Source organism: Cotesia glomerata, linkage group LG6 (assembly GCF_020080835.1).
Source record: "Cotesia glomerata isolate CgM1 linkage group LG6, MPM_Cglom_v2.3, whole genome shotgun sequence".
In the NCBI taxonomy this organism is placed as follows: domain Eukaryota; kingdom Metazoa; phylum Arthropoda; class Insecta; order Hymenoptera; family Braconidae; genus Cotesia; species Cotesia glomerata.
In genome coordinates, this window is record NC_058163.1 from 735,724 (window position 1) to 757,610 (window position 21,887).

At 26.1% G+C, this 21,887-nt stretch overlaps 1 protein-coding gene across 1 annotated transcript in view; it reads left to right on the top strand.

The window, feature by feature from the left end:
• The first annotated feature begins 1,216 nt into the window (after positions 1-1,216).
• The window catches only part of LOC123268220 (diuretic hormone class 2), a 28,425-nt gene continuing 7,754 nt past the window's right edge, over positions 1,217-21,887 (top strand). The window contains exon 1 of the mRNA XM_044733145.1: positions 1,217-1,355. The gene's annotated coding sequence lies outside the window, so the exon portion shown is untranslated. The remainder of the gene's footprint in view (positions 1,356-21,887) is intronic.

Below are 21,887 nucleotides of genomic sequence, written 5' to 3' on the forward strand. Positions count from 1 at the left end.
GCGGAAAGCGGCATTTTCGTTTAGCGCAGCGGGAGGAAAATTGACGCTTTCCGCCCGGAGGTGAGAAAAATTACTTTATTAACTGTTAATAAATATTTGTTAATTAACAAATATTTATTAACATTTAATAAATTGGCTAATAAATAATTTATTAACTTAATAAATTGGCTAATAAATAATTTATTAACTTAATAAATATTTATTAAATCCTATGTCAAAAATCATTTAATAAGTTAATAAAGCTTATTAAATATAAACAAATTTTTCTATCAGTGTATTTTAAAATTTCTAAATTATTTTTCAGATATAATTTTTGAATATTTCACTCAAAAATCAACTACACTAAGAAAAAATAGTATATTACACACCTAGGGAAGTAAAGTAAGAAATGTCTCAGATCACATGTAATTGTCGGCCGAGGCGAAGCCGAGGTTGACAAACATGTGATCTGAGGCTTTCTTATTTACTTCCCGAGGAGTGTATACTATTTTTTTGTCCGACGAAGGCGGAAAGCGGCAACTTAGTTTAGCGCAGCGGGACGAAAGTTGCCACTTTCCGCCCGGAGGGCAAAAAAATTTTTATTTTTAAATATGGGCATTTTTGTAATAAAAAATGAATTTATGGGAAATTTTCAACAATCTTATTTCTTACCTGAAGAAATAAAAATTTTTCTACATTTAAAAATAAAAACAATTTCAGATGCTTTAAAATTTTAATCCAAAATTGTTTTTCTTTCAAATCTCGATTTTTTTTCAACAATAAAATTACTGTGAGAAAAATTTTTATCTCTTCAGCTAAAAAATAAAAAACAATATTTTTTTTGTAAATATATTTATTGTAAAACTCCGGACGGATGTAAATTTATTGATAATATTAAAGATAAAATTGCCCGAGGTAATGAACTAATTAACCCAGAAGTTACATAAGTAACTAACATAACTAAATAAAATAGATTGCGTGTAAGCTGCAAGTAAAATAAAAAAAATAAAGTTAAATGAAGTAGATCTAAGGTGATTGAAGAATAATAAAGATAGTTGACTTTTGATTTGTACCTTAGGGCACCTGTGGAACCTGTGGCTCGAGTCAATGGATTCAAAAGTTTTAAAAGAGGGTTACCAGCTCACCGAGGAGCGAGGAAAAGCGTCGGAGGAAAGAGGAGATGGAACTACCCTCTATTGGTTGACTCGAGTGTGGTGGGTTACGAGTTCAACGAGGGGATGAATCGCAATCGCCAGTTGCCGGCACTAGGGCTTATATATAAAAGCTCTGAGCTTGCGGGCTGCATATCGGTTCCTGACTTAGTTCGTGTGTCATCGCTCCTTTCAAATTTCATTTCTTTGAGTTTTGATCAACAAGTAAGTCTATTTATTATTATAATAATTAATAATTAAAAGTTAATTTGATTTATTATTATTAATTTCATTTCATTTCATGTATGTGACTTTTATTATGTAAAACTATTGTACTGAAAAGCAATTGTTCGCAAGTCCCTGGTGCAATGTCAAAGTTAGTCAAAGTTGTTTTGTAGTTATCGCACTAGTTTTTTAGTTATTATTGTTATTGTTATTGCTGTAACTTTTCTTCTTACTGACTTACTCCCAAGACTACTATTATTATTGTAGTTTCAATAGCTTTCAAAAGTTATCTATTGTATAAAAAAATGAATTCAATAGTGAAAAAAATTTTTATTTAATTTATTTAAATTTTAAAAATTAAATTTATTTCTAAAATTTCCCTTTAAAAATTTGAATAATTGGTTTTAAACTGATAGAAAGATTTGTTTATATTTAATAAGCTTTATTAAAAATAAATAATTTTTTAACAGGATTTTATAAATATTTATTAGACGATTTATTAAATGTTAATAAGTAATTTTCTAAGTACAATTTATTAACTGTTAATAAATATTTATTAATGGTTAATGAATATTTGTTAACTGTTAACAAATATTTATTTTAAATAAAGAGCAAAAATAATTTTCTTTTGACACTTTTTATAACCCAAGCAAGAATTCATGATAATAATTAAATTCACTAAATAAATTAACCATTTTAATATTTAAAAATATAAAAGATAATTATGAGCTGTGATAGAATTTGCTATTTTACAATAAACGTTATTATAATGTAATATAATTAATGCAAATAATTTATAAAGATGATTTTTATTTATAAGCAATCTTGATATCGTATGACATTGCAAGCGAAACAAATTCACTCAACAAAATATTTATTAACTGTTAATAAATATTTGTTAACTATTAATAAATACTTATTAACTATTAATAAATGTACTTTCCTCCTAAATAAATATTTATTAAATGTTAAAAAGTATTTATTAAAATTTAATAAATTAAATAATCTTCTTCAAATAAATTAAATTATTAATTTATATTATTAAGAGAATAAGAAAAATTTTGTGTCCAGGATAGTCATATGAGAAAATCGGTTTTTTTAGTCAAATTTAGTGTCATTACAAAGGTCTTGATTTGAATTTGTGCCTTTTCAAGGTTTCATACCATTTTCACCGATATTATAATAAATATTTAGGCTGTGTTCGAAAATGCTCTATCTCTAAATACATTATTAAGAAATGACCTTGTATCTTGTGAAATATTAACATTTTTAAAGATATAAGCTCATCCTGATGTTACACTCATCGAGACCTTTCATTTGAGTACCCACATCAATTTTTCATATATTTTATATATGTATGTATATTATATTTATAAATATATGAAAAATATATCAAAAATGCATGTGGGTACTCAAACGAAAGCTCTTGATGAGTGTAACATCGGAATGAGCTTATATCTTTAAAAATATCAATAATTAAGAAATGACCTTGCATTTCGTCAACTATTGACATTTTTAAAGATATAAGCTCATCCCGACATGACACTCATCGAAACCTTTCGTTTGAGTACCCACATCAATTTTTCATATATTTTATATATGTATATATATTATATTTATGTACATATGAAAAATATATTAAAAATGCAAGTGGGTACTCTAATGAAAGCTCTTGATGAGTGTAACATCGTGATAAGCTAATATCTTTAAAAATATCAATAATTAAGAAATGACCTTGCATTTCGTCAACTATTGACATTTTTAAAGATATAAGCTCATCCCGACATGACACTCATCGAAACCTTTCGTTTGAGTACCCACATCAATTTTTCATATATTTTATATATGTATATATATTATATTTATAAATATATGAAAAATATATCAAAAATGCATGTGGGTACTCAAACGAAAGCTCTTGATGAGTGTAACATCGGAATGAGCTTATATCTTTAAAAATATCAATAATTAAGAAATGACCTTGCATTTCGTCAACTATTGACATTTTTAAAGATATAAGCTCATCCCGTCATTACGCTCATCGAAACCTTTCATTTGAGTACCCACATCAATTTTTCATATATTTTATATATTTATATATATAATATATATGAATATATGAAAAATATATCAATAATGCATGTGGGTACTCAAATGAAAGCTCTTGATGAGTGTAACATCGGGATGAGCTTATATCCTTAAAAACTTAAATATTTAAGAAAATACAGTACAATTTAACAAAATTAACAGTATCAATTTTTTATAGTTCACAAGTCACGGCAGTTACAGAGTGACTGGAAAGTTACTAGTAGTTAATAAATCTTTCTATCAGTGTAAAAAATTGTTTTTTTTAATAAATTAAAAAAATTTATTATATATTTAAAATTTTTCTTAAAAAAATGCTATTTTTAATTTAAAAAATAATAAAAGTATAAATTTAATCCAAGGCTTTGAATTAAAATTAAAATTTTATCCAAGATTCTATAAAAGGAATAAAAATATAAACAAAAAATTTATTAATAAAATAAAAAATTTAATTATTAGAGTCTCTTATTTTCTAATAATTAATTTTTATAGAGCTTTTAAAAAGACTTCGATAGTAAAATTATTATTTCTCCTAAAGCACAAAATTTTTTTACCAAATAAAAGATTTAATGCGCGAGTTTTTTTTTATCATAAAAGCTGCCCGCGGCAAATTTATGAAATAAGTTAACATAAAGTTAATTTATCAAGTTTATTATCTGGTATCTGTAACTTTAGTTAATACACATGTGTATTATTATGTATTATGTATATATTATGAAGATATAAGTGATAGGAAACAAGCTTTTGCTTTGTCAGTGTCTTAAAGCCCCAGCAGACTCAGCAACAATATGCATGTTGATTTTATCTATTAAATGTTTTGTTTATCGTTTAGTTGACACAAAAGCTGTTGAAGCTTTTGGATAAAAAGAAAAATAAAAAATAATTGTGTTAAAAAATTAAATTAAATTATTTTTAATAAGTTAAAAATTTTTAATTCAATTTATTTTATTGTAAAAAAATTTATTTTCTTCTTCTGAAAAATAAAAAAAAATTTTTTTTTATACTATAATAAATCTTTAGTAAATCTCGGAGAAAAATTCAGCAGATTAGCGAAGCTTTTAAAAATTAAAGTAATTTATTAATTAATCAATATAAGGGATAAAAAAGATGCATTTTAAATGAGCGCTAAACAGGTCAAGTGTATCAGGTTGATTTTTTCTTTGTGTTTATTTAATGGCTCGCTCGGACGTAATTGAACGGGCAAGCACCTAAAAAGAAAATAAGAGAAAAGCTCTTTCAGTCTTTACTTTCAGGGCTTTATAGATGATCGCCGTACTTGAATAACGTGAGAAAATATCAACAATACGATGACTCCTATTCAATTTATACAAGATGTACAGGTGTCGAGGGCCCTGAACTAATGAATCGAATCTATTCGCTCTTTTATCACCCTGATAATATTTCAGTGTCATAAATAAATTGAATTTCTCGTAATATTTATTGTTTTTTTTTTGTTTTAACACGATTTTATTGTGGAATTTTTTTATGGACAGTAAAAGAAGTAATTTTTACACTGATAGAAAGATTTTTTTATATTTAATAGGCTTTATTGAATAATGACTTGTTAAATTGCACTGTATTTTCTTAAATATTGACATTTTTAAAGATATAAGCTCATCCCGATATTATACTCATCAAAAGCTTTCATTTGAGTACCCACTTGCATTTTTTATATATTCTTCATATATATGATATTTTTGAAATATATAAATATATGAAATACATGAAAAATTTATGTGAGTACTCAAATGAAAGGTCTCGATGAGTATAACATCGGGATGAGCTTATATCTCTAAAAATGTCATTAGTTCACAAATTACAATATTATTTCTTAATTATTGACATTTTTTAAGATATAAACTCATTTCGATGTTAGACTCGTCAAGACATTTCATTTTAGTACCTACATGGCATTTTTTATATATTTTATATATATATGATATTTGTGGAATATATAAATATATAAAATATATGAATAATTGGTGTAGGTACTCAAATAAAAGGTCTCGATGAGTGTAATGTCGGGGTGAGCTTATATCTTTTAAAATGTCAATAGTTGACAAGATACAATGTCACTTTTTAATTATTGACATTTTTTAAGATATAAACTGATTTCGATGTTACACTCATCGAGACCTTTCATTTAAGTACCCACATTGCATTTTTTATATATTTTATATGTATGATATTTGGACTCTGTTATGCAATAGTGTGTTAAGTACATAGGATTTCCATAGCACTTAACACATTAATGCATAACAGTGTCCATTTGTGGAATATATAAATATATAAAATATATGAAAAATTGATGTGGGTACTCAAATGAAAAGTCTCAATGAGTGTAACATCGGGATGAGCTTATATCTTTAAAAATGTCAATAGTTGACGAAATGCAAGGTCATTTCTTAATTATTGATATTTTTAAAGATATAAGCTTATCACGATGTTACACTCATCAAGAGCTTTCATTTGAGTACCCACATGCATTTTTGATATATTTTTCATATATTCATATATATAATATATATAAATATATAAAATATATGAAAAATTGGTGTGGGTACTCAAATGAAAGGTCTCGATGAGTGTAATGTCGGGGTGAGCTTATATCTTTTAAAATGTCAATAGTTGACAAGATACAATGTCATTTTTTAATTATTGACATTTTTTAAGATATAAACTCATTTCGATGTTACACTCATCGAGACCTTTCATTTGAGTACCCACTTGCATTTTTGATATATTCTTCATATATATGATATTTTTGAAATATATAAATATATGAAAAATTGATGTGGGTACTCAAATGAAAGCTCTCGATGAGTATAACATCGGGATGAGCTTATATCTCTAAAAATGTCATTAGTTCACAAATTACAATGTTATTTCTTAATTATTGACATTTTTTAACATGTAAACTCATTTCGATGTTACACTCGTCAAGATCTTTCATTTTAGTACCTACATGGCACTTTTTATATATTTTATATATAAGGTAAAAGCCCCAATAGATGATCATGTACTAGTATATGATCACTCCATGTATTTGTATACCTATATTTATGAATATAGATATACAAATACATGGAGTGATCATATACTGGTACGTGATCATCTATTGGGGCTTTTACCTTATATGATATTTGTGGAATATATAAATATATAAAATATATGAAAAATTGATGTGGGTACTTAAATGAAAGGTCTCGATAAGTGTAACATCGGGACGAGCTTATATCTTTAAAAATGTCAATATTTCTCAAGATACAAGGTCATTTCTTAATTATGTATCTTGGAAAGAAAATTTTTCTTATTCTATTAATAATATAGATTAACTATTAATATACTTTTCTCCCAAATAAATATTTATTGAATGTTAAAAAATATTTATTGAAATTTAATAAATTAAATAATTTTCTTCAAATAAATTAAACTATTAATAGTTAATAAATCCTTCTATCAATGTATATTTTTTATCCATCAAGTAGTTTCACTGGTTTTGATTACGTACTTAATGTAGTCATTATATCTTCGTCATTAGTGTTTTGATAATTATAACAGTTAGTGTTCAAACAACATTAAGGATAGTTAAATATTCTGCTCCGTAATAACGACTAACGAGTACTTCACAGGACATATACGTTTTCAGTTGCAAATGGAGAATCTATTATTATTATATTATCGTCGTATTATAAAGTTTGTCAGTTGAGAGGACATTCATTCATTTATTCATTCATTTATTAATATTATCTTGCTTTATAAAATTGACAGCTCAATGAAATTTTTTTTCAATTTCTAACTTCTAACTGGAACAAACTCAATTTTATTATTTTTTTTTTTTAGCAAATAAAAATAATTAATTTCAGTCTGAGTTATTTTGGTCCGATCGATTTTATAAAAAGTTTTATAAGAATAATAATGATAATTTTGCCGTTCGACTTGTAAATGTTATCGGAAGCGCTAGTTTGTTTTGTCGACTTGAAAAAAAAAACTACCCCAGTTAAGATGACTCAGTTTATTTCACCCCTAAGATTGTGTCTAAACTATTACTCAAGTAATATCTTTATTAAATGGTGAGTTTAAATATTTTTATCGGGTTTTTATGGTAAATATTTGGGGTGTTTATGGAAAGATTTAACGCGCAGATTAAAAAATGAGTTGAAAGTTTTTTTAAAGAATTAATGGGAATAATATTTATTAAACTTCTTAAGTTTAAGGTATTTATAGGGAGATTTTAAAATTGAAATTAATATTTTAATATTTCAAATGAATAAATTTTGGGTATAATTTTGGATAATTGATAATTAGAGATGATTATTTTGAGCGGCGCGAGAATTTTATAAATTAGTCTCGTGAAATTAGATTGAAATTAATGAATTTTAGTCAATTTTGAAAAATTTTATCAAATTTTATAGAATTCCATGAATTTTTATCCAATTTTCATTAAATATTAGAGACTTTCATAAATTTTTATCAAATTTCATGAATTTTTATGAAATCTTCTTGAATTTCATGAATTTTACTCAAACTTTAGGAATTTTCATTAGATCTTAGGAATTTTTACCAAATTTGATAAAATTTTATAGAATTTTAGAAATCTTGTCGAATTTCATGAATTTTTCTCAAATTCATTGAATTTCCCCTTATTAACCCTTATTAACTATTAATAAATATTTATTAATGGTTAATACATATTTGTTAACTGTTAACAAATATTTATTTAAAATAAAAAGCAAAAATAATTTTCTTTTGACACTTTTTATAATCCAAGCTGGAATTCATGATAATAATTCAATTCACTAAATAAATTAACCTTTTTAATATTTAAAAATATAAAAGATAATTATGAGCTGTGATAGAATTTGGTATTTTACAATAAACGTTATTATAATGTAATATAATTAATGCAAATAATTTATAAAGATGATTTTTATTTATACGCAATCTTGATTTCATATTGAATTGCAAGCGAAACAAATTCACTCAACAAAATATTTATTAACTGTTAATAAATATTTGTTAACTATTAATAAATATTTATTAACTATTAATAAATGTACTTTCCCCAAATAAATATTTATTGAATGTTAAAAAATATTTATTAAAATTTAATAAATTAAATAATTGTCTTCAAATAAATTAAATTATTAATTGTTAATAAATCCTTCTATCAGTGTGCTTAAAACACTCAAAGAACTAAAAAATATTAGCATAGTGAGAACTTGGACGTATTTTTGTGCACGGAAAAAAGTAAACTGTAATAAATAACAGTCGATTTATAATAAGTAATGATCAACTGCTAAACTTTACCATTTCAAACAGTAAAATCGTGATTTTACTAGTCACTTTATAAAATTTACCATTTAAACGTTACAATTTACTCTTTATATGGAAGAAAATACTATTTCAAACAGTAATATTACCTATGTAAATGTCTAAAATGTTTAAGTATAATAATTAACAATTCAGACTTTGATATTTATCATTTCGTACCTAAAAAATTAGGAAAACGGTTGACCCTGAAGGCCATCCCTGCAACTTCCCGCTAATTCCATACTTAGGCGCTTAAAATTGCACCAATGACGTTTTTGAGCTCTTCGAGCTCAAAAATACAATTTATGGGTTATTTTGAGCTCTCCGAGCTCAAAGAGATTGCTTTCCTATGCTTTAAAGCTCTTGGAGCTCAAAAGTCTGATAGAGATTTGATGACACTATTTTTTGAATTTTTAAACCGCAATAACTTTTGAATGAATAAACCGATTTTCACGCGGTTGGAAGCATTCGACGCAGTTTTTTAAGCCTCACAAAGAATCTTAAATTTTGAATTGATCGCGCTAGGAATTTCGGAGTTATTCCGAAAAAACACTTTTTTCGGTTTTCTTTCGTTCACGATATCTCTCGAACGAATCAACCGATTTTGACCGGACTGGTGGCGATCGACGTGGTTTTTTGAGGTTGAGAGCTGATTAGTTTTTGGAATTGAACCATAAAGCCGTTTGAAAGTTATTCCAAAAATACCACATTTAAAAAAAAATTTTTTTTCAGTTTTTTGAAGATTTCTCAAAATCTATTAATCTGAATCGGTCCAAATAGTTTTCAAAATCTAAGTTTGGTCAAGCCCTTTCGAATGGCACCAACCACGATTAAATCGGTCAAGCCGTTCAAAAGTTATAAGCGGTTCACATACTTTCACATACTTTCACATACTTTCACACACACATACAGACACCGTGACAACCTCGCGGGAATATTCAGGGAAGCTTCCTGTGACCTTCAAACGTCGAGATCTGATGAAAACTCGATTTTTGCAAAACAGGGTGAAAACAATAACTTCTCGATTTTTGAAAATCTTCGATTTTCTTAGCGGGAAGTTAAAAATGTAAATTAGCTGAAATATGGATGTAAATAAAGGATTTAATTAAGTAAATTTATATTATTTTTTCTTTCAGAATTTTTACAATCTGAGATGGTTACAGTTACCATCTTCGATTGTAACAGTTATAATTTATAATAATTACAATTATTATTTTTGATAATAATCGTTACCATTATTAATACTAACTATTACAATTGTCAATGATACCACCTATTATTTTGTTACTAATTTATTTTATTACCATTTTAGATAGTAGGAGTTACTATTTTTGTATAGTAGGTAGTATAATTAATTTTTCTCCGTGTAGTCTTGAAGTATTTAAAAACAAAGTTTATGACTATTTTTTAGAGTTAGATTTTTAAACTGATTTCTAAGTTGATAAATCATTTCAGTGAAGTAGAGCAAATTGTTAAATCGAAAACCAAAAATTTAAAAACTCTGAAAATTGAAAATTAAAACCAAATCTATAAAATCCGAATGTAAAATAATGTTTCACACTGTTTCTCTTTTTATTTTGTACTTACAGATGTTGCCTTGTGCAGATTTCTTTGTATTTTGTACAATCATGTAATATTTGTAAATTTGACCTGTGCTTTGGCATTAATAAACCTAAATCTAAATCTAAAGTTATAAAGTAAATGAAATTAATTTAATTTTAATTAAATCCTAATAAAATGTTAATACTTTTTTTTATAAAGTCGATTGGCTTTTAAATAAATAAATAAAATATAGAAAATCAATTATAATTAATATTTGACATTCTCTCTTTGGTCATACTATCATAGTCTTTTAATAATAAATATTCCAATATATTAAATATTATTCCTATTTAATAAATCTTCCAGCAATTAATCTCAATTTATAATTTTTTCAATAAAATTTTCTCTGGCGTCAAAGAAATAAATAAACCATACCAACAATAAGAAGATAAGACATATAACTGAAAACGTAAGCTTGTTATATCTGTAACTCCCCAGTGCATCATATAGCGTAACTACCCTCTCCCTAAGAACAGTTTGAGTACAGGATCCTAAATTGAGTTGAGTTGACTTAACAACTTTATATTTATATTTTTTCTTCTCAAACTATTTATTAAACTCTTTTACTGTCTTGTGGGTATTTATTTCTTCTTCAATGAAACCATTATACTCCGCAAATAAATTACCCTAGGTATCAATTATTCACAAGAATAAATCTTAATTAAAAGCTCTTTTTTTTAAATTATTATATCTATTTTTTAAAGACTTAACTTTAATAATTCCAGAGATTCCGGAGAAATGTGTATCGCAATTTCAAAGTGATTTTATGTAATACCGCTGCTATAAACCTTAGACAAGGGAAAATACTTGAGAGTACGTGTATATAAATATTCGTCAGTCCACTCTTTATTTTATATTTTATCCACAAACTTTAAATTGTATTTCAAACTCCCATCGTATCAAATAACTTGTCAATTTTTTTTACTCTCATTCCGACTTTGATTAATTGCAATCGATAAATAACGCAGTTTATACTTTGATAACTCGGATAACTATTTATTAACCCAAAAAATAATTAAGGAAGAAACTAGCAACCTTGCAGTCACTATAAATGAAATTTTGCTGTATTAAATAATAACTTTTGTTAAATTGCACTGTACTTTCTTAAATATTGACATTTTTAAGAATATAAGCTCATCCCGATGTTACACTCATCAAGAGCTTTCATTTGAGTACCCACATGCATTTTTGATATATTTTTCATATATACATATATATAATATATATAAATATATAAAATATATGAAAAGTTGATGTGGGTACTCAAATGGAAACTCTTCATGAGTGTAACATCAGGATGAGCTTATATCTTTAAAAATGTCAATAGTTCACAAGATACAAGGTCGTTTCTTAATTATTGACAGTTTTTAAGATATAAACTCATTTCGATGTTACACTCATCGAGACCTTTCATTTAAGTACCCACATGGCATTTTTGATTTATTTCTTATATATAGATATATATTATATATATAAATATATGAAAAATTGATGTGGGTATTCAAATGAAAGGTCTCGATGAATGTAACATCAGGATGAGCTTATATCTTAAAAAATCTCAGTAGTTCTGAAAATACAAGGTCATTTTTTAATCATTGACATTTTTTGAGATATAAACTCATTTCGATGTTATATTCATCGAGACCTTTCATTTGAGTACCTACATGACATTTTTTATATATTTTATATATTTGGTATTTGTGAAGTATATAAATATATAAAATATATATGAAAAATTGATCTGGGTACTCAAATGAAAGGTCTCAATGAGTGTAATGTCAGGATGAGCTTATATCTTTAAAAATGTCAATAGTTCACAAGATACAAGGTCATTCCTTAATTAATGACATTTTTTAAGATATAAACTCATTTCGATGTTACACTCATCGATACCTTTCATTTAAGTACCCACATGGCATTTTTGATTTATTTTTTATATATAGATATATATAATATATATAAATATATGAAAAATTGATGTGGGTACTCAAATGAAAGGTCTCGATGAATGTAACATCAGGATGAGCTTATATCTTAAAAAATCTCAGTAGTTCTGAAAATGCAAGGTCATTTCTTAATCATTGACATTTTTTGAGATATAAACTCATTTCGATGTTATATTCATCGAGACCTTTCATTTGAGTACCTACATGACATTTTTTATATATTTTATATATATGGTATTTGTGAAATATATAAATATATAAAATATATATGAAAAATTGATGTGGGTACTCAAATGAAAGGTCTCGATGAATGTAACATCAGGATGAGCTTATATCTTAAAAAATCTCAGTAGTTCTGAAAATGCAAGGTCATTTCTTAATCATTGACATTTTTTGAGATATAAACTCATTTCGATGTTATATTCATCGAGACCTTTCATTTGAGTACCTACATGACATTTTTTATATATTTTATATATTTGGTATTTGTGAAGTATATAAATATATAAAATATATATGAAAAATTGATGTGGGTACTCAAATGAAAGGTCTCGATGAGTGTAACATCGGGGTGAGCTTGTATCTTTAAAAATGTCAGTAGTTGACAAGATACAATGTCATTTCTTTATTATTATTATTGTTTAAAAATAAAAAGTTTGTAATTGGAAAGTTTAAAATTGTGTTGACAAGTTTGAATTAAATTGTATTTAAAAGTTTTAACAATAACTAATCGAGAAAGTATAGATAAATATGTTAATAGTTTGTAAACCTCGAGAATTTAGGTAGGAAACAGGAGATTTAATTGCAAATGTGCAAATGTCATGTTTCCTATAGGATATATCATTCGAGTAATTGCTTTCGGAAGCAACTAAATCGACTCTGTAATACCGTAAAACTATTTCCAAATAAATATAATTTATCTTTGCAGGAACTTTATTTAAGGATTAATTAGAAATCGGTGGAATTTTTTTGCGGGTGGAAGCAAAATAAAAAAAATTTTTGATTAAGCACTGATAGAAGAATTTGTTTTTTAACGTAGGATTTAATAAATATTTATTCAGTTAATAAATTATTTATTAAACGATTTATTGAATGTTAATAAATATTTGTTAATTAACAAATATTTATTAACAGTTAATAAGTAATTTATTAAGTACAATTTATTAACTGTTAATAAATATTTATTGATGGTTAATAAATATTTGTTAAATATTAATAAATACTTATTAACTATTAATAAATGTACTTTCCTCTCAAATAAATATTTATTGAATGTTAAAAAATATTTATTAAAATTTAATAAATTAAATAATTGTCTTTAAATAAATTAAATTATTAATAATTAATAAATCCTTCTATCAGTGAGTGATTTTTAAGAAAAAAAATAAAAATTTATATTGAAAAAGCATTGAGAAATTTTTAAATAGAAGAATTATTAATTCTTGTAACAAGAAATTAATTTTTTGCAAATTTTTCTACAGTTTCAGTTCTTAGCTTAATTTTTTTGGTAATAAAAAGTTTTCTAGATTAGAAAAAAAAACAATTTTAGAATAAAATTAAAATTTGGACTAAAATTAAAAAAAAATGTTTTCTAACAAGAAAGTTAGTGAGAAAAATTTTGATTTCTTCAGTTAAAAAGTAAGATTGTTGAAAATTTCTAATATATTAATTCCTTCACATGAATGTTCATATTTTTCAAAAGAAATTTTTTCTTAGTTGATTTTTGAGCCAAAAATTCAAAGGTAAATATTAAAAAAATAATTTAGAAATTTTTAAATACCTTTTTAGTGAAAAAATTTACAAGAAATTTTTATAGAAAAAGCAACGCTACCCATTGATGATATTTTTAACTATGCACTTGGTGGGAAGGTTGGCGCAACGAGCAAAGAGTGTGTGCTGAGGCACGAGGGCAGCAAGGAGTTATTTACTGTTTAGAAATAAATAAATTTAAGTAGCAAAATGTTTTGAAGAATTTCTTTAAATTGGTTAAAATTTCTCGAAAATCTTTCGATTGACTTTTGAGGAAAAAATTATAAATTTATATCAAAAAAAGGATTGAGAAATTTTTAAATAGCTGTAACTTTTTTTGCGCTCGATTTTGATTTGCTTGCCGGCATTCGACGCTATTTTTCAAGTACTAAAATAGTTTATAAGCTGTTTAGTCGATGGATCGAACAATTTAAAAGTTATCTCAAAAAAAGGAGTAGAAATTAAAAATTGGCTAGAATTTTTGAACTTGTCGTTGGATTTAGACTTGCTTGGCGGTAGACTTAGTTTTTTAAGTCCAACAAAAGTGTCTCTGTCTGGACATTGATTGGTCAAATATTTATAAAGTTATTTAGAACAAAGGTTAAAAAATAATTGTATATTTTGTTGGTGATTTATTTGTTTTTGATATCTTTTTCTCGGGCAAAGTACCATTGACTTTAAAATCTAATCAAATCGAAGTCTCAATTAACACTTTCGAAGGCCGTGGAGCTCATCTCGAGGTTCGATTCCTCCTGAAGATATCCTACGACAAATTTTATTTACATGTTTACACTCGGCCGGACGTCCAGCCGGGAATAGTCGGATCGGCTTCCTAGGAGCTCAAAACCTGGAGATCTGATTAAAAACTCATTCTCTAAATCGGACCGAAATAACTTCCTACTTTTTAAAATTATTCTTTTTCAAACCATGAAATTGATAAAATTCATTGTACACATGATAAGCGATTAATGAAATTTCGTCATAACTGAGAATGCAATTATCAAATATTTTGTGGTGTTTGCATCAAACCAGAGTCAAATACCCACCTCATGATAATTCAATTCATTTCATTTATCATCCTCATATTTAATATACATTTGTTTGCGCAACATGTGTCCGACATTTTATAACAAAGTTCCCTGATATTAAATACCATTTTTTAATAACGTTTGTTTATTTTCGTGAAATTCAATCCTTTTAATTTAAACTCCGCATTAATATCAATTTTCAAAGGACTATTGTAAATTATAATTAAACTTTCGGATTTACATATGTTCAATTTTTGTTTTTTTAAAGGTCAAAATTTTATAAATAAATTTTAAATAGAATTACGTAAAATGTGAATAAGAGAAAATTTTTTATTATAAAAATAATAAGTAATAAAAAGTGAAAAGGGTATAACTAGAATAAGTAAAGTAGTTACGTGAATAAAAATAAAATAAGCATTCTTATTTCACGGGTACTTGGGTACTAATTACCCCACGTGTACGCAGTTTTGTTTTAAATAAAATTAAAATGAACAAACAAATGGCAAACAGCGTGAAAGAAAACCGCGAGTGTAAAAGGTGAAGGAAAAATGAAGAAAAAAAAATTTTTTTTTCGTTCTTTATAAAAACGATACGTGGGTGTTAGTTTATTATTGTGATTATTTATAAATAAAACTTGAAAAAAAATTTTTTTCAATTAATAAAAATATTGCGATAAATTTTATAATAATGTTTCGGAAGATAAAAATAGTTCGTTTTTTCTATTTTTCTTTAATAATAGAGAATTTACTTATTTTATTTGTCAGAATATTGATTATAATAATAATAAAATTTGTTTGATAATTATATTTTTAATTATAATTAATCGAAGCTGTAACATAGTCTGACGTTCGACGGCGCGGTATTCTGACTGCGCCTGGCGCTCGGCGCGCTGTGATAAATAAATTTATATTGTTTAAACAAATTGCGAGCAGTGAAATTTTTTGTCTGAAATCTCAAACTTTAATAAATGACGCATGCAACCGATAAAAAAAACTTCATTTTTTCACCGAGAAGTCAGTGAAATTTTCATTTGTTAACTTGAAAATTAAAATTTTATTAAAATATAAACATTTTAAAAGCAAATCCTTCAAGTCCCATTAATTTAACTTTAACGGTTGATTTACAATCCATTTTTTAATTAAAAGTATCTAAAATTTTCATTGTAAAAAAAATTGTTGTTAAAATCGAAATTTTTAAAAATCGTTTGGGGGATCATTTTATCTTGGTATATACTTATAAAAAAAATACATGAACTTAATTTTCATGATCAAGTGGAAAATAGGGGGTCCAGTTGACGTGATCTTGCCCAAATCGTATTTAATGAATAATTTATCAACTGTTAATAAATATTTAATAAATAATTTATTAACTGTTAATAAATAATTATTTAATCCTATAATGTAAAAAAATCATTTATTAACAGTTAACATAGCTTATTGAATATAAACAAATCCTTATATTAGTGCAGGTTATGGGCCCAGATTTCCTTTAATTTCAATATTTCTAGGTCTACTGATCCTGCACTGATAAAAGGATTTATTAACTACTAATAATTTAATTTATTTAAAGACAATTATTTAATTTATTGAATTTTAATAAATATTTTTTATCATTCTATAAATATTTATTTGGGAGGAAAGTACATTTATTAATAGTTAATAAGTATTTATTAATAGTTAACAAATATTTATTAACAGTTAATAAATATTTTGTTGAGTGAATTTGTTTCGCTTGCAATTTAATATGAAATCAAGATTGCTTATAAATAAAAATCATCTTTATAAATTATTTGCATTAATTATATTACATTATAATAACGTTCATTGTAAAATAGCAAATTCTATCACAGCTCATAATTATCTTTTATATTTTCAAATATTAAAAAGGTTAATTTATTTAGTGAATTGAATTATTATCATGAATTCCAGCTAGAGTTATAAAAAGTGTCAAAAGAAAATGATTTTTGCTTTTTGTTTTAAATAAATATTTGTCAACAGTTACCAAATATTCATTAACCATTAACAAATATTTATTAACATTCAATAAATCGTCTAATAAATAATTTATTAACTGTTAATAAATATTTATTAAATCCTATGATGTTAAAAAATCATTTTTTTTTTTATAGAAATTTTTTTAAATTCAACGAAAAATTTTTTACTGTATAAAAAAAGCACAACGCGCTCTGTCTAATACAAGATTAAACTATCTTAAAGAATATATATTTATAACCAGGTAAAAACAATTCTCTTTATAGTATTAAAGTTTGTTATGAGAGTAATCTAGACCCTCTGATGTATTTCGTTAAAAAAGCAATGACCTCTTGATCCAAGAAGTGTAATGCGGGCTTACACCTTTTATTACACAAATAAAATCTTACTGATGGTTTTTTTTCGATTTATCTTCTCAGACTTAATTATTGTACACGGAGAGAAAAGAATAGAACTCATTCCTATGTAGAATGGTAACCATTACCATGTTACATAGTAACGGAAATTTTTGTGAGAACCCTGTGTAAATTTGCTAATAAAAATATGAACAATCACTCATTCGATGCGGAATGAAATTCTGAAAATAATGTTGTTGTTTTTTTATTTTTTTGATGAAAATTTCAATTTGTTATTAACAAAAAACATAACTAAAATAAAAAATCTCAGTTTTTCGTAAATAACTCAATAACTATTGGTGATATCAAAAATCGGAAAAAAGATTCTTAAAGAGGAGGAAATTTCTGTAAAAAGTCTCGACTCAAGGAACTCTAGCTTGAAAAACAATAATTGCACGACTCATGATGCGAAGCATCAGAGAGTGCTTTACGATCGAAAAATTTTTTTTTGCCCTCCGGGCGGAAAGTGGCAACTTTCGTCCCGCTGCGCTAAACTAAGTTGCCGCTTTCCGCCTTCGTCGGACAAAAAAATAGTATACACTCCTCGGGAAGTAAATAAGAAAGCCTCAGATCACATGTTTGTTGACCTCGGCTTCGCCTCGGCCAACAATTACATGTGATCTGAGACATTTCTTACTTTACTTCCCTAGGTGTGTAATATACTATTCTGCCCTCCGGCCGGAAAGTGGCAACTTTCTGGCCGCTGCGCTAAACAAAGTTGCCACATTCCGGCTACGTCGAGCAGAAAAATAGTATACAAACCTTGGCCAGTAAAAAGTAAAGCCTCAGACCACATGTTTGTCAACCTCGGCTTCGCCTCGGCCTACAATTACATGTGGTCTGAGACTTTTCTTATTTTACTGGCCTAGGTATGTAATATACTATTTCGCCTCATTTTAGCAACTATTTTTAGTATTATAGCCTTGTTAGTTCACCGAATCAAGATATTTTGCATACTATTGTCGAGATAATTTAATGGAGATTAATTCCATACTTTCTAAAAATTGATTTACTGCAATAGAAACGGAAAAAAACATCAAAATAGGTCAAAAAATTTTCCTGTCCGTCATGTATGAAACCCCGGAAACACTCTAACTTGTAAAAAAATCAATTATTTGAGTTAAATTTTTTTTTTTAAATTCTAATCGACGATTGTAGGTTACTGAATGCGAATGGTTAATTAATTCAGTGTCGTTTAATTACAATTAATAAAAAACGAAAACTATAAGACTGTATATCTATATATATCCATGTAAAATTAACATGGATGGTGATATATCTATATCTATAGATATTATGTACATTTTATTCCACCAGGGGCGCTTGTGCAGTACCTTCCTTCTACAGCTGTTTTTTCGGCAATTAATTTTGAACGATTTAAGTTTTTTTTTTTTTTTTTTATATTTCATAATTAAATTAACTAACTTATTATTATTCGAACTTTTGTTCGAATGCATATTATAAAATTATAAATATATAATTATATATTTTTTATATTTGATATATATTAATTATAATTATAAAATTATAAATATAAATAATGCTGTGAAGCGGGAAAGAATAGGAGTTACATTAATTATTACGTGAAGCGTTCCACATTCACGTAACAGGATATTGGTAGGAAAGGATTGAGAAAGGAATGTGGAGAGGATCATCTTAATGTGAGTTTATAGAATATGCGAGAAAAAATTATTAGATAGCTCGGACTGGGATTCGAACCCAGAACCTTCCGAAGACATGTCGGCTACTCTACCATTTGAGCTATCCGGTCTATACTAAATTTTCTTTCGCTTATTCTATATACATTAAGCCACACCGTCCATCTTACGGCAAGCATTTTTACAAATATAAATAATGCTGTGAAGCGGGAAAGAATAGTTAATATAAATTAACTAACTTATTATTATTATAACGAATAAATTATTAAATGAGCATTATGAGTCGTGCACTTTTGGATTTTCCAAACTTTTTTTATTTAATGTTGAAAATACAGCAGTTGCGCCGTACCCTATTTTCAACATCAAATAAAAATTATTGTTTTTCAAGCTAGAGTTCCGGGAGTCGAGACTTTTTTCAGAAATTTCCTCCTCTTTAAGAATCTTTTTTTCGATTTTTGATATCACCAATAGTTATTGAGTTATTTACGAAAAATTGAGATTTTTTATTTTGGTTATGTTTTTTGTTAATAACAACTTGAAATTTTCATCAAAAAAATAAAAAAACAACATTATTTTCAGAATTTGATTCCGCATCGAATGAGTGATTGTTCATATTTTTATTAGCAAATTTACACAGGGTTCTCGCAAAAATTTCCGTTACTATGTAACATGGTAATGGTTACCATTCTACATAGGAATGAGTTATATTCCTTTCTCTCCGTGTACTATGATTGATATTTTTAAAATTTACTGCTAAAATAAAGCAAACAAGATAATTTCAAGATATTGAGGGAAAATAAAGTAGCGGCGCAATAAGACAATAAAGTTAAACGACTCGAGCCATAACTCGCAATTGAACTTTAAATTAAATAAGCTCGACAGATATTTAAGTTTTAATACCGTTATTATGCAGATCTTTATTTTAAAAATATATATTTTAATTAACAGTGTTTATTTTATCAAATCCGGTCAATCAGCGCGATATTGTCATATCAATCGTTCATCAAGTTAATAGCAGTTATAATTAAGCTGATCAGCGCTAATTATTATTGAATAAGAGTATTAAATTCATTATTAATAATTATTTTTTAGTCAAAGTTAATTGAAAGAATTTTTTTTTAAATAGATACTTTATATTTTTTTAGTTTATTGAAATAATTTTTTTTATTTTTTTCTTTGGAATACTTTGACGGGATAACACGAGCTAGTGACATGAGATAATTTAATCCCCTGCAAAATGATATAATGCCCGTCATTTGTAACTCGATATCATCCTTTGATCTTTCGTCACACGTTAAATAATCCGTGACAATATTTCTGAGATAAAAGATACTTTATAACTTTAGATTTTAATGATCTATAATCTGTTGGAATTTTTTTAACTTAACCCGGGTGAAAAAGAATGATTTTAGAAAATACACGAAAAAAATTAAACTGTAATATTCACTCGGATTCCGGTTAATTTTTATAGTTTCAAACAGTAAAGCGGACATCGGGGTGGAAAAAATGTAAATATTACAGAACTTAATGTAAAAAGTATAAAAGCCACAATTTATAATTTAATATCCAAAATAAGTGATTAGTAGCTGTCACTATAGTAAATAACGACTCTTCCATCTTAAAAAATTACAGTTTCAAACAGTAAAAATTGCCATTTCAATATATAGTCCATATTATGAGGAAAAGGGGAACTCAGATGAAAGAGAAGGGGGTCTCACTCTGGGAGAATTTAACATTTCAAACAGTAAAAATTATACTTTTAAAATATACATTTTACCAGTCCAAGCAAGTCAATAATTACAGTTTGATTTTTAGCGTTGCGTTTAAAATTTACCATTTTACTTTGTAAATATTGACGTTGCTTGTATCAGAAATTTACTAACTATATTTTATACTTTTTACATATCATAAGATCACTTTTTAGGTACGAAATGATGAATATCAAAGTCTGAATTCTTAATTATTATACTTAAACATTTTAGACATTTACATAGCAAATATTACTGTTTGAAATAGTATTTTCTTCCATGTAAAAAGTAAATTGTAACGTTTAAATGGTAAATATTATAAAGTGAATAGTAAAATCACGATTTTACTGTTTGAAATGGTAATTTTTAGCAGTTGATCATTACTTATTATAAATCGACTGTTATTTATTACAGTTTACTTTTTTCCGTGTAGGAAGTTATATCGGTCCGATTTAGAGAATGAGTTTTAATCAGATATCTAGGTTTTGAGCTCCTAGGAAGCCGATCCGACTAATTAAATCTAAATAAATCATCTGCTGAAAGTATCTACAGAGAATAAATAATTACTAGCAATTTAATTAACAAAAACTATAATTCGTTGAAATAAAATATATGTGTTTATAAAAATTGAAAAAATTAATGGATTATTTGCTCTCAACACCTACGTAAATTGTGATTCACTTTTATGATTTATTTGCTGGGCAATGAAGAAATATAATCAATTTACTGCCTTTTTTTTTCTCCAAAAATATATCCTGATTTATTAGATTAATTATTTTTCTATTTTTTATAGAGAGTGGAGAGAGAAAAATAAAGTTTTACTCGCCCTGGCGGGCGAGTACAATGCAAATATATGTCAAACATATCAAAGTTTGATATCTGAATACAAAATTATATTGAAAGGCCATTATTCGGCTGATAAACACTTTCTGGTGTGAATTTATCAAAAGGCCGAGTTCAACGATTGTCATGTCTGGTAACTGTTTTTTAACTTCATGCTTTGAAAAAGAATGATTT